Source organism: Canis lupus, chromosome 30 (assembly GCF_011100685.1).
Source record: "Canis lupus familiaris isolate Mischka breed German Shepherd chromosome 30, alternate assembly UU_Cfam_GSD_1.0, whole genome shotgun sequence".
NCBI classification, from domain to species: domain Eukaryota; kingdom Metazoa; phylum Chordata; class Mammalia; order Carnivora; family Canidae; genus Canis; species Canis lupus.
Genome location: NC_049251.1, coordinates 20,676,898 through 20,690,100, shown reverse-complemented (window position 1 = coordinate 20,690,100; position 13,203 = coordinate 20,676,898). Strand labels below are relative to the sequence as shown.

General features: G+C 38.5%; 1 long non-coding RNA gene across 1 annotated transcript in view; it reads right to left on the bottom strand.

The window, feature by feature from the left end:
• LOC102152774 overlaps nucleotides 1-10,817 on the bottom strand; it is a 61,354-nt gene extending 50,537 nt beyond the window's left edge. The window contains exon 1 of the long non-coding RNA XR_005381685.1: nucleotides 10,724-10,817. This is a non-coding gene — a long non-coding RNA (uncharacterized LOC102152774). The remainder of the gene's footprint in view (nucleotides 1-10,723) is intronic.
• Nucleotides 10,818-13,203: the final 2,386 nt, after the last annotated feature.

The window sequence follows — 13,203 nt, the reverse complement described above, 5'->3', positions numbered from 1 at the left end:
ATTGTGGTTTTGATTTGTATTTCCCTGATGGCAAGTGATGCAGAGCATTTTCTCATGTGCGTGTTGGCCATGTCTATGTCTTCCTCTGTGAGATTTCTCTTCATGTCTTTTGCCCATTTCATGATTGGGTTGTTTGTTTCTCTGGTGTTGAGCTTAATAAGTTCTTTATAGATCTTGGAAACTAGCCCTTTGTCTGATACGTCATTTGCAAATATCTTCTCCTATTCTATAGGTTGTCTTTTAGTTTTGTTGACTATATCCTTTGCTGTGCAGAAGCTTCTTATCTTGATGAAGTCCCAATAGTTCATTTTTACTTTTGTTTCTTTTGCCTTCATGGATGTATCTTGTAAGAAGTTACTGTGGCCGAGTTCAAAAAGGGTGTTGCCTGTGTTCTTCTCCAGGATTTTGATGGAATCTTGTCTCACATTAAGATCTTTCATCCATTTTGAGTTTATCTTTGTGTATGGTGAAAGAGAGTGGTCTAGTTTCATTCTTCTGCATGTGGATGTCCAATTTTCCCAGCTAGGTTGTCTAATTTGTTGGCATATAGTTTTTCTTAATACTCTTAAAATTATTTGTATTGCTAGGGCGTTGGTTGTTATTTCTCCTCTTTGGTTTATGATTGATTGAAGCGCCCCCCCCCCCTTCCTTCTTTTTGAGTCTGGCTAAAGGTTTATCAATTTTGTTTATCTTTCCAAAGACCCAGCTCCTGATTTCAATGGTCTATTAATTAGTTTCTGTATCATTTTTTTTTCTTCTCTAATCATTATTATATCCTTCCTTCTGCTGATTTTGGTTTTGTTCTTTTTCTAGCTCCTTTAGGTGTAAGGTTAGGTTATTTATTTAAAATTTTTCTTCTTGCTACTTCAAGAAGCAAGTATTGCTATAAACTTAAAACAGCTTTTGCTGTATCCCAAAGATACTGGACCATTTTTTTCATTTTCATTTCTTTTCATGTGATTCTTTTTTTTTTTTTTCTTTTTGGTTTTGGTTTTGACCCAGTCCTAATTGAATAGCCTGTTATTTAACTGCCATGTATTTGTGGTCTTCCTAGATTTTTGTCTTGTGGTTGATTGCTAGTTTTATTGTGTTGTGGTCAGAAAAGCTGTATGTAATGACTTCAATCTTTTTGAATTTGTTGAGACTTGTGGCTTAATATGTGACCTAATCTATAGAATGTTCCATGTGTACTTGAAAAGCATGTGTATTCTGTTTTAGGATGAATGTTCTGAATATATCTGTGAAATCAATCTGTTCTAGTGCATCCAAAGCCAGTTTCCTTGTTGATTTTTCTGTTTGTATGAGCTGTCCATTGATGTAAATGGGGTGTTAAGGTCTGCTACTATTAGTGTATCACTACTGATTACTTCCTTTGTTAGTTATTGCTTTATGTATTTAGGTACTTCTATATAGTGTGCATAAATATTCACAATTGTTATATCTTCTTGTTGTATTGTCCCTTTTATTATACAGTGTCCTCCTTTGTCTCTTGTTATAATCCTTGCCTTAAAATATATTTTATCCAATAAAGGTACTGCTGTCCTGGCTTTCTTTTGACACCCATTTGCATGATAAATGTTTGTTCATTCCATCACTTTCAACCTGCAGGTTTTTTTTAGGTCTGAAATGAGTCTCTTGTATATGAGGCAGCATATAGATGGGTCTTTTTTTTTTTTTTTAATTCATTATCCTATGTCTTTGATTAGAGTACTTAGTGCATTTATGTTCAAAGTAATTATTGATAGGTATGTTTATGGCCATTTTGTTACTTGTCTCATTGCTTTCTCTGCTTCCTTTAGCCTATTTGATCTAGTGTCTTTTAAATTTCACTTACTGTGTTCATCTCTCATTGGTTTTTAGCTCTTTGTTTAGGATCTCACTGATGTCCCTCACTCCTCAGTCTAGTATGTTTCAGACCATTATTTTAAATTCTCTCTCAGGCATATTTCTTGTCTCATTTTGCTTAGGTCTTTTGCTATGGTTTTGTCCTGTTCTTTCATTTGGGACATACTGTGTCCTCATTTGTCTGTGCCTGTTTCTATGTGTTAGGAAACTCTGCTATACCTTCTGGTCCTGAAAGCAATGATCCTATGAAGAAGAGGTCCTGCAGAGCAGTGTCCACTGTTCACCAGAACTGGCCTTTCAAGCATATCTCCTGTAACCTGCTGTTGTGTCTTGGCTTATTTCTCCTTCAATTCAATCATATGCTATGGCTCCTGGTGTATTTTGGGCAATGTTTGATTCCTGTGTTAGTGGACCAGACTGGGGCCACTTTGGCCTTGAGTTTAGTCAGACCATGCACTTGCCAGAGATGCAGTAGCACCAAACTGTAGGGTGCTTTCCCTGTGTCATCCCTTGAGAAGCTTTTGTTGGTGAGTGAGGCCTGCAGTTGGACCTCTTCTCTGCCTGCAGCACACTGTTGGGACCTCTGTTTGGTGTGTGTAATTAGATTCCCCTCACCCCAGACCAGAAGGGACTTTGGAGTGGTGCTTGCCCCTGTCACTGTTAGGGCTGCTTGCATACTGCCAGGCTTGTGGCCCCAGTTTGAATGGGCTCCAGCTAAGAGCAGATTGGAGGGGGCTGGCTGTGCAGTGTCCACAAAGTTTGTGTGCCTGTGAGAGGAAATATGCTGCTACCAGGACTGGGCCAATTGGGGTGAAGCATGCAGTTTTAACAAGGTGTGTGCAGGTCCCCCCTTAGAGAGGGCGTGCCACTACTGCCATGACCAAGGCCTCATAAAGCACATGATTGGGAGATGTGGTATTGGTAAAGTTTATGCAGATCTTCTGGGGGAGGAAACCTGTAGTGTAGGGACTGAGGCAAGCATGACTGGAAAAGGCAGCTCTATCAAGACCCCAGGGTGGGTGCGTGGGTGAAGGGTGAAAGGAAGTACAGGGCTTGGTGTAAAGAAGTTAGTGAATGTCCAGTGTGGCTCCGGTTCCTGCAGGTGGCTATATGTTTATGCTGGGGAGTGGGGGAGGGAAAGAGCATCTACTTGCTCCTTTGTTCCTGGAGAAGTCCCTCAGGGAATCTGCTCTTCCAGATTGTGTTGAATTAAGTTCACCCTCTAAGTTGAAATTCTAACCTCTGGTAGCTATGAAAATGACCTTGTTTGGAGATGAGGTCTTTGCAGATAAAAATAAGTTAAGGTCTTTACAGGGAGCTCTAATCCAACATAACTGTTATTCTTATAAGAAGAAAATGCTCTGTGAAGACAGACACATGGGGAGAACAGAGTACTATGACGACTGAGGCAAAGGTTGGAAAGCTACAGCCATAAGCCAAATGACATCTGGCTACCAGAAGCTAGATGAGACAAGGAAAGAGCCTCTCCTAGAGGCTTTAGAGAGAGCATGGCCCTGCCAACACTTTGATCTCATATTTATAGCCTCCAGATATGTGAGAGTAAATTTGTTTTTAAGCCTCTCAGTCTGTGGTAATTTGTTGTAGCAGCCTTTGCTAACAAATACTGTACTCATTCCTACCTCAAAAAGTTTTTGTGAGGGCCAGATGATGTAGTGTATTTGCATATATGTGAAAGCAATCACATACTATAAGGTGAACAAATGGAATGAACATTCCCATTCAGCATGAGGGAGGAATGCATTTTTTCAGCTCGACTCAGTAGGACTAGCACCACGTTTTCTTCCAGCCTGTGACTATTTAATTGGCTACTGCTGGCCATTCTGATGAACCCACCTCACCCCCTTACTCTTAGCACAGATGTAGACTCTCCTGTGGAAGTCCTGTGTTATTTCATTTCCAGAACGTTCTTGTCCTGTGACACTTGATGTTTTCCCACCCTCCAGCTTAGAGTAACTGTGCTAACAATTATTTAGGGGAAATAAGCTGTCTACCAATTCATTCATGAGGAAGGAAAGAAAGTTCTTAAAATCAAGAACTGTAGGTGATTCCTACTTGGAATATTCCTATGAAGAACTTGTACGTAATGTCCCACAGAAGTTAAATTTAACTGGATGGACTTCTGAGAAATGAACTTCATCCTGGAGCCTTCCTCATTGACCTGCCAAATTTGGCACTTTTTTCCAAGTCACCTTAGCTGACTTTCTCTGTTAGTGAGATTATCAAAAAGGCATTCTGCAGGTCTCTGTACCAGAGATGGCTGTGAGATAACCATTTAGAACTTGCTCTATGAATCAGAAGTTACCATACCATGGTATCTTCTTTCTGGGTTAATATGTGGTGAATAGCTTGATGGACAATTCTTGCTCCTAACTTCCATTATCATGTGGTTTTTCCCACTGGCTTGAAGTATTATAGGGTACTAGCAAAGACAACAGATGAAATGAGGAAACAAAAATCCATTTTCTGCCAGAGAGAGAGAGAGAGAGAGAGAGAGAAGATCTAGATAGTGTTTACATTTCACCATTTTCTTCTTGAGCATCTCCTAGTGCTCCTCCCTATGACAAGCATTATATAATGCTTACTGTGTATAATTACAGTGTATCTGTTCTATTTGAAGGGGAGATTTTCCTTGAGGAATGATTAAAATGACCTATCCTTAAGTCCAGCTATGTTTATTCTTTTTAGTAGAGGGTACCCTTCACTAAGGTTATTCAAGGCAGGGTTTCTTTTAGGATTTAGGGGGAAATAATACATAGGAATTCTTGAAGATTTCAGCTTAGAGTTTGGGAAACCATATAGCAATATAGAGCAAAAGCCCAAACAAAGAATAAAAAACTGATTGGTAATGTTCCAATTGGCTATTTATAATAATGTCTAATAACCCTCCAAACACAGTGGCTTACCCAAATGAAGATTTCTCACTTAAAAGTTTGTAGGTCTATTATATCTTTCTTGGGCTTGGCTTGAATTGACTGCCCTTGATAGGGACAATATGGATTCAGATATTTCATGCTTATCTTTCTGTTTTTGGATCAGTATATGAGACCTTTTTCTCATAGTACATCATACACACTTCAAGAAGCTTGCAGGAGACTTGCCAATCCTCCTTAAGGCCTCGGCTTGAAACTGTCACACTGTCCCTTCTATCCTTACTTGGCTAGTCTAAAAAGTGTCTTATTTTTTTTTAATTCAATTTCAGAGTGTACAAGCAGGAGGGGGAGCAGGAGAGAGACTCTTAAGTGGACTCTATGCTAAGCCCAACTTGGAGCTCAATCCCATGACCATGAGATCAGAATTTGAGCCAAAAACCAAGAGTCAGATGCTCGGTCTATGTTGCCAACCAGGTACCCCAGAATATCAAGCAGGACCCTGTGCTGAGCATGGAGCTTGACATGGGGCTTGATCTCAGGACTCAGATCATGACATGAGCCAGTACCAAGAGTCAGTCACTCAACTGACTGAGCCACCCAGACGCCCTTTATTCTGAATGAATTTATAGCCAAGCCCATCAATGGGGGTGAGGAAGCATTTTCTTGTACTCAAATGGAAAGCACCTGCAGAGTTATAGGGCAAGGGGCATGGGTTTCTCATGACTGGGAAGAATTGAAGAGTTGAGAATGCTATGTTTGTCAGGTGGTTTCTTAAGAACTTTAGGGGTGGAGATAGAAGAGGATGGTGCAAGGGGCTCGGTGAACATAGATATTATAACTGGTGGCCTAATTATCACCTGTACAAGCTTCTTAGGGTTGCCTACCAAGATGCCACAAACTGTAACCTAACACAACAAAGTCACTGTCATACAGTTGTGGAGTCCACAAGTCCAGAATTTACATACAGGGCCATGTGTCTATGAAACCTTGACTTTTCCTGGCTTCTGGTAGTTTGTGGACAACTGTTGGCATTCCTTGGTTTGTTAGGTGTATAACTCCAATATCTGCCTTTATTATCACATGGAATTTGCCCTGTGTGTCTGTCTTTACATGACCATAATCTTATGAGGATACCAGTCATACTAGATGACAGACCCATACTGCTTCAGTACAACCTCATCTTAAAATAATTATATCTACAATGACCCTATCCAAATAAGGTCATATTCAAAGGCACCAGGAGTTAGAACTTCAACATCCCTTTATAATTTTTTGTGAGTGGGAACATAATGCCATCTACAACTTAATCAGTATAAGCTTTTTATGACCACTATGCCAAATGTTAAGAACTGGAATTGCATCCTTATGCTGTTTTTCTGCTTATCACAAATAGACCTGATGTAGTGAATGTTTTCTTTATAAATAAATGCGAATAATCATTTATAGATATACATATTCCCATTAAGGTAATAGCATTTATTTATTGCATTTATTATTTATTGATCTACTGTTTTAAAGATTTATCTATTTTAGAGCACATTAGCGAGTGAGGAAGAGCAGTGGGAGAGAGAATCCTGAAGCAGATCACCACTGAGCATGGAGCCTGATGTGGATCTAGATCCTAGGACCCTGAGATCATGACCTGACTCAAAAACAAGAGTTGGCTACTTAACCAACTAAGCTACTCATTCACTCCAAGAGTATAGCTTTTAAAAACAGTTGTCTATCTGAATTTTTATGCCAGTAGAAGGAGCTGAGAGGGAGGATACTTTATTTCATAAGATATTTTTTGGAAAAAAATAAGGAACACAAGGTACTGCTCTATTAAAATTCCACAATCATATTGATCACATTTTCTTCAGTAACAATGTTCAATACTGAAAGACAGCATTTTTAAAGTAATTGCTTAAAAAAAATCACTTGTTTTGCAAAATCATTTCAGGCTGCTTCAAGGACATAGAATAAGTCCTAAAGCTGTTTATTAATCTTGCTTTGTCTAATACATGAATATTCCTAGGATATACTTGCTAAGAATCTAATTTTAATTTTCTTTATTAAAATATAGTATTCTGTTGTGATTTCCTCCCCCTCTAAATCCTACCAATCTTTGGACAGGAAATGTCACCTTTGCCTAAACTAGTGGTTCAGCTACCTACTATATATTTTAGCACCTTAGCTCTTAAAAACTCCAGTATTTCTGGTAGTCCTCAAGGACATAGCATATGCTCACAAACAGTGCTCTCAATTTTTACTCAGTTCAAGCTCTGAGTTCATCTTCCCCTTACTAATTTCTCCTACCCTCACAGCTATGCAGAGGGCTTGCAGTGAGGTGCTTTCTAGTCCTCATAGGACATTGCTGATGTTCTTGATCCTAGGGACCTCTTCTGATGTGCCCCAAACTTCCCAACCTTAGGAGTTCCAACATGGTCTGGCTTACCCTGGGGCCTCACTGTATATTGTACATGAGAAGGGAGTGTTTTCCTCTTCCCCAATCTATAAAGTGCTTTGAACTTTGAGCTGCTAAAGTCTACCATGGGGCCAGCTTCAATGTCCTCTTGGAACCCAGCTTAGAGGGCTGTTTTCCTTTATGAAAAAATTTTCTTACTGTGATAAGAATTCATAATGTGAAATCTACCCTCTACTAATTAAGTGCATGGGATAATGCTGACTATGGGCATGCTCTTGAACAGAGGATCTTTAGAAATTAACAGAACTGAAATTGTATACCTATTAAACAGTAATTACCCATTCTGCTTTTCCTTTAGCCCTTGGAAACCACCATTCTACTATTCGAGTTGGACAAATTTACTCATGTAAATCATGTAATATTTGTGCTTAGTAACTAGCTTGTTTCATTTAGCACAATGTCCTCCGGGTTCATCCATGTGGTCACATAGGGCAGTATTTCTTCCTTCTTTTTTGAAGTTTATTTTTAAGACTGAGTGATCTATTATGTGTACATACCACATTTTATCTACCTGTTGATGGACATTTGGGTTATTTCCATGTGTTTACTATTGTGAATAATCTATAATGAATGTATGGTGCAGTTATCTCTTCAAGATCCTGCTTTAAGTTCTTCTGGTTATATACATCCCATCAGCAATGGGATTACTGGGTTATATAGTAACTCAATTTTCATTCTTAGGAGCTTTCATACTGTTTTCCGTAGGGACTATGTCATTTTACACTCTTATTAACAGTATACAAGGGTTCCAATTTCTTTGTATTCTTACCAAAACTTGTCTTAAAAATAGCAATCATTGTAAAAGGTATAAGGCATTCTCTCATTGTGATTTTGATTTGCAGTTCCCTGATTACAAACTAAAATGAAAAGTTTTAACATACTAATTTTAAAATTATAAATGTTGGCCACTGGCAATTTCTCTTTGGAGAAATTAAGACCTGAGCTGCTAAGATTACCCTGGGATGCTTGTCCTCATAGAATCCAGTTTGAGTGCTGTCCTACCCACTTTCCCCTCATCTCAAATGTATGTACAAAGTTCTTATTCTCCTGCAACAAAATTTCAAAAACAATTTGAAGAAAAATAATGTAAAGTTTAAAAATAAGGATACCCTTAACAAAACTTCTGAAGGTCACATGCTAATCAATTTATTGGTCATATCTGAATATCTTTGTATGCTTGTATTTTTAAAAATTCACTACTTTAATATATAAAACATCAAAATAATAGAATAATAGAAACTTGGGAATAGTTCTGAGAGGAAACTATTGCTGGTGACAACAGCAGAGGTTGGGTAAAAAAATGTCCAACTCTGAGAAGAACAGACACCTAGTTGGAGCCTGATTAACTTGACTGATAGGCCTAAATGAAATTCAAATCTTAACTCTCTGACCTACTAATGTGTGGGTAGGATGCTGTTTTTTTGTTTTGTTTTGTTTTTTTGTTTTTTAACCAAATATGAAGATAAAGTAGAGTGATACAAAAATGTTATGAACTTAATTTCTGGGAGTAATCTAAGTCTGGAAGTCAGGGACCTCAGCTACGATCTTGGATTTGATAACAACCCTCCGTGATATTCAGATAAGCCACATGCCTTCCTTGTGCTTCACTTTCCTCATATGTAAAATAAGACTATTTGCCCTGCCTCTTCCTCATGGTGGATGTGAGAATAGCATGTGGCTAGTTAATGTAAAAAGGTTCTGAAATAAGCAGAATGAGGATAACTGACCAAGTGACCAGTGCTGTGGTTGTTGCTTTCTGTAAGTCTTGGTTTATTTAGAAGATGGGTATGGCTTCTGTTGACTCTAGATGTCTCTCTCAATCAGTCTATGAATGATCAAGGGCATTTCACCTTGGAGGCATAAGTCCTCTTATTCTTCACCTTTCTACTTTATGGGGTGAAGCTAGACTGGTTGGTCTTCCAGATAGCTCCAACAGACCTCTCAGTTGTGGGAAGAGTAAAAGAGAAGATTGTGGTATTATTGGGGGAAAAAAAAAAAACAAAACTTGTTGTGGCTCTTATTTCTATTGGAGAAAAACAGTGTTGACAATAGAAACTGTTGGTCTCATTAGGCTAATACTAACAAAATTAAAATGTAAGAACAATGGCTATGTCATTGGAGGCATTTCTCATTTTGGCAGAAAATGAAAGATCTGAAAATCTGTGACCTGAGCAGATGTTAAAATATCACTAGGTCAAGGGAGAATATACATGGAAATTTCTTTAATGAAGGGCAGGAAGGTTGACTTTTTGGATAAATATTTGTTATGGAGTTAAGAAATTTGGGTTTGCCTTGTAGGGATATAAGTGTTCCTTTCTAGTTCTCTATCTTCCTATCATCGAGTACTTACCTAGTCCATGGACTTGATCTTCACACTGACTCTATGAGGTAGATGTTTTCTTCCAGATAGAGAATCTGGGTCCCAGAGTTGTTTGTACATGTCAAACACTCCATAAATATTGGAGCCCCTAGTCCATCCCATGGCTAACTCTGAATCAGACTACAATTTTCTTTTCTCTGATGACTTAAGTGAGAACTATTGATGAGCTTTTATAATCAGACCTTTCTTTTACTGCCATGCTTAGTGGAAGAAATGATGAGCTATTCTGTTTTAAACTGTGACCTAAAGGTTCTCTCTAGGAGGTTCTGGGCAAGTGAAAAACCCATGAAATTACTTCATGACTAACTCATTTAGCATAGCCTAATTTTTGTATTTATGGGTTGCATTTATATTTCAGAATCAAATCAACTTATGCAGACTTTATGGGGTAAAGATCGGAGGAATGGCAGATCTATGGACACATAAACATAGGGATTATATTTGGGTTGAGCCTTAGAAAACAAAGCTTTTAGAAGAAAACAATGGGAATGGGGGTGCTGAAAGAAGAGCATTCATGCTAGGACTAGAATAATTCATAGAGTCATGGTGATACAGTGTACTGGGTGGGCATGCATTTGGGTATAGCACAGGGTACATTTGTAAGATAGCAGAAGATGCTAAAAGTATAACTTGGAGGCCAAGTTTGAAGAGTTTTGAATGCCATTCATAAAGGTCTAGACTTAGATCATGTATTCACTCAGGTACCCATTCATACACTTAAACATTAAACTCCTAATGTATGCTAGGTCTTGTGTTAGAACTTGGTCATATAGATACCATTTTGGTTCTGAAGATCTGGTGTTAGGAACCCATTAATGTTGTTGAAAGGAGTATGAATAGAGTTGTGTGGGAAGATGTAGAGAAGGAAGTTAGAACTAATGGAAGCTGGAAGGGTTTTCCAGAGGAGGCACTAAGAATTTCAAAGGATGAATAAGTATTAGACAGAGTATGAGTTGCTAAGTGGAGAAGGCAGAACAGGAAGAGAGCCCAGCATGTAGAGAAGCATGAAGATAGGAAAAATGTGATCCTTAGAGGGAACACCTAGTAGGATAGACTGTGTAGAATAGAGCTGGAGTTGGAATCCAAGGCCAATCTTAGAGGCTGGAGATTAAGTCCAATTATCTAGACAATCACACTTACGTAATAAAGCCCTAATACAAACTCTCAACACTGAAGTTGAAGTGAGCTTCCTGGGTTGACCATACTTGATGTGTATTACCACACACTGATGCTGTGAGGATGTTGCATTCCAAGGACAATTAAAGCTCCATGCTTGGAATCCTCCTAGACTCTGCCCTATGCCTCTCTTCCTTTGGCTGGTTCCTGTTTTCCTTTGCCTGTAGAAATGTAATGATGAGTAAAATAGGTTTCAGTGAATTCTGGGAATTTTCTGACAAATTATCGAACTGAGGAAGGCTATAGGAAACTCCCAAACCTGTAGTTGGTGTCAGAAGTGAGGATCTTTTTGTGGGGACTCATCCATCTACCCTTATAGTTATTCCTGAATTTGTGGCAGTTGGAAGTCAGGAGTCATGGGCTAAGTGGTCAGTCTGGAGTACTGTAGTCTCAACCTTGCATTTAGTTAACCCTGGGTAAATTTTATAATAAAAGCTCTGTTGAGAGACATGAAAACTTTAATTCAAAGACAGCAGGAATGGAAATGAGAGATTGGATTCAAGAAACATTTTAGGGATGGAACCAATAGAATTTGATTAGATGTGTGATTATGTGGGAATTTGGTTTGGGCTGGAAAGGGGAAGGAGGAAAATGGGTTTGTTCAGAATACTTAGCATTTGAATATGCTTATGCATCTGCCATTAAAAAACAGTTCAATAAAAACCATTCCTTGAAGCCATATCAACTCCCACCAAGCAAACTGGCTTATGGTTCTATGCTTTATAACTTAGCCTCTCTAATAGAGTTGTCAATATTGCCATTCTTATTTTTAAATTTTCAGTCATTTTTCAAGTCCGTCTCGTCTGGATTTTACTAACACTACCTAACTACTCTTGGTAATGTCAGAAACTTTTTTTGTTTGTTTTTTTGTAAGAAACTTACTTATTTGTAATATTTCATGAAGAATTTTGAGTCCTTAGATAACCTTGAAACTTCTCATCTTTTTCTTAAACGTTGGTCTCTTGAAGTTTAATACTTTTTCCTGATTTTCTACGTACCTAACTTACCTTTTTTTTTTATTTTTATTTATTTATGATAGTCACACACACACACAGAGAGAGAGAGAGAGAGAGAGAGAGAGAGAGAGGCAGAGACACAAGCAGGCTCCATGCACCAGGAGCCCGACGTGGGATTCGATCCCAGGTCTCCAGGATCGCGCCCTGGGCCAAAGGCAGGCGCCAAATCGCTGCGCCACTCAGGGATCCCTAACTTACCTTTTTATGCCAGCTCCTTTCCACTAAAAACCTCTAGATGTTGGTATTCATCAGCATTGTTGGTTTTTTTTTTTTTTTTTTCTCCTTTCACTTTGTCTTTTAAAAACCGTTGATTTTTCTTGGCTTAAAATACCAGTAACTTCTAAATTTATTTTTATACCATGTAATCTTGCTTAGCTTTAGACTCCTATATCTAACATTCTGTTACAACGTCATCTTGGGTATCCCATAGTTCTCCTAAATCAAACATGTTCCAGAGAGAGCACTCTTTACCCCAGCACTTTTACCTGGTTGATCATCTTTCCTACCAACCTATCATCTTTTCCTCCTACAGAAGCCTGTCATATGGCAGTCATTAGTTACTGACCCTCCATCACTATTCATCTTTGCCTTCTAACCATTATCACATTTGCTAATTCAACTTCAAAATCTACCCTATTATTTATTTCCACTGTGATTACCTCCTGCAGGTCAGGACTTGTCCTGCTGACTACAAAGGTGGTTCGAGAGGGTCTTGTTGCTTTGACTTTTTGTTCACCAATCCCAATCCATTCTCCCCACAATGTCCAGAGGAATACAATTAAAATGTAAATATGTCTACACTAAATAAAAATCTCAAGTACCCTCTACTGTATTTAGAAAAGACAGTCTCTTAAGATCTTGAATAATCTGGCCCCAAAAGAGTTCTCCACCCTCATCCCTCAGAACTTCCCTTCTTACATTGCTCACTATGTCATACCTCCCTGGTGTTCTTCCCATTTCTCAAATGAATCAATATCTTTACTACTTAAAAGCTTTTGGACTTGGTATTCCTTTTCCTAGAATACTCCCCCACACCTCCACTCCTGCTGTGTCCTATTTATCTTTTGGGTCTTGGTTTAAGTCTTTCTATACTCCCTGTAAGAGTCAGATTAGACTATGTTCTTTTTAACAACCATAAGATGGGCAGCCCTGATGGCTCAGTGGTTTAGCACTGCCTTCAGCCCAGGGTGGGATCCTGGAGTCCTGGGATTGAGTCCCATGTCAGGCTCCCTGCATGGAGCCTTCTCCCTTTGTCTGTGTCTCTGCCTCTCTTCATAATAAATAAATAAAATCTTTTAAAAAAAATAACGACCCTAAGATATGAGAAACTTTTTTTTTAACAACTTCATTTCTAATGTGAGTTGCCAAGGAAACTCTTAGTCAACTCTTAGTCACTCTTTCAGTTTGAAAGAGACTGGATTATTGAGT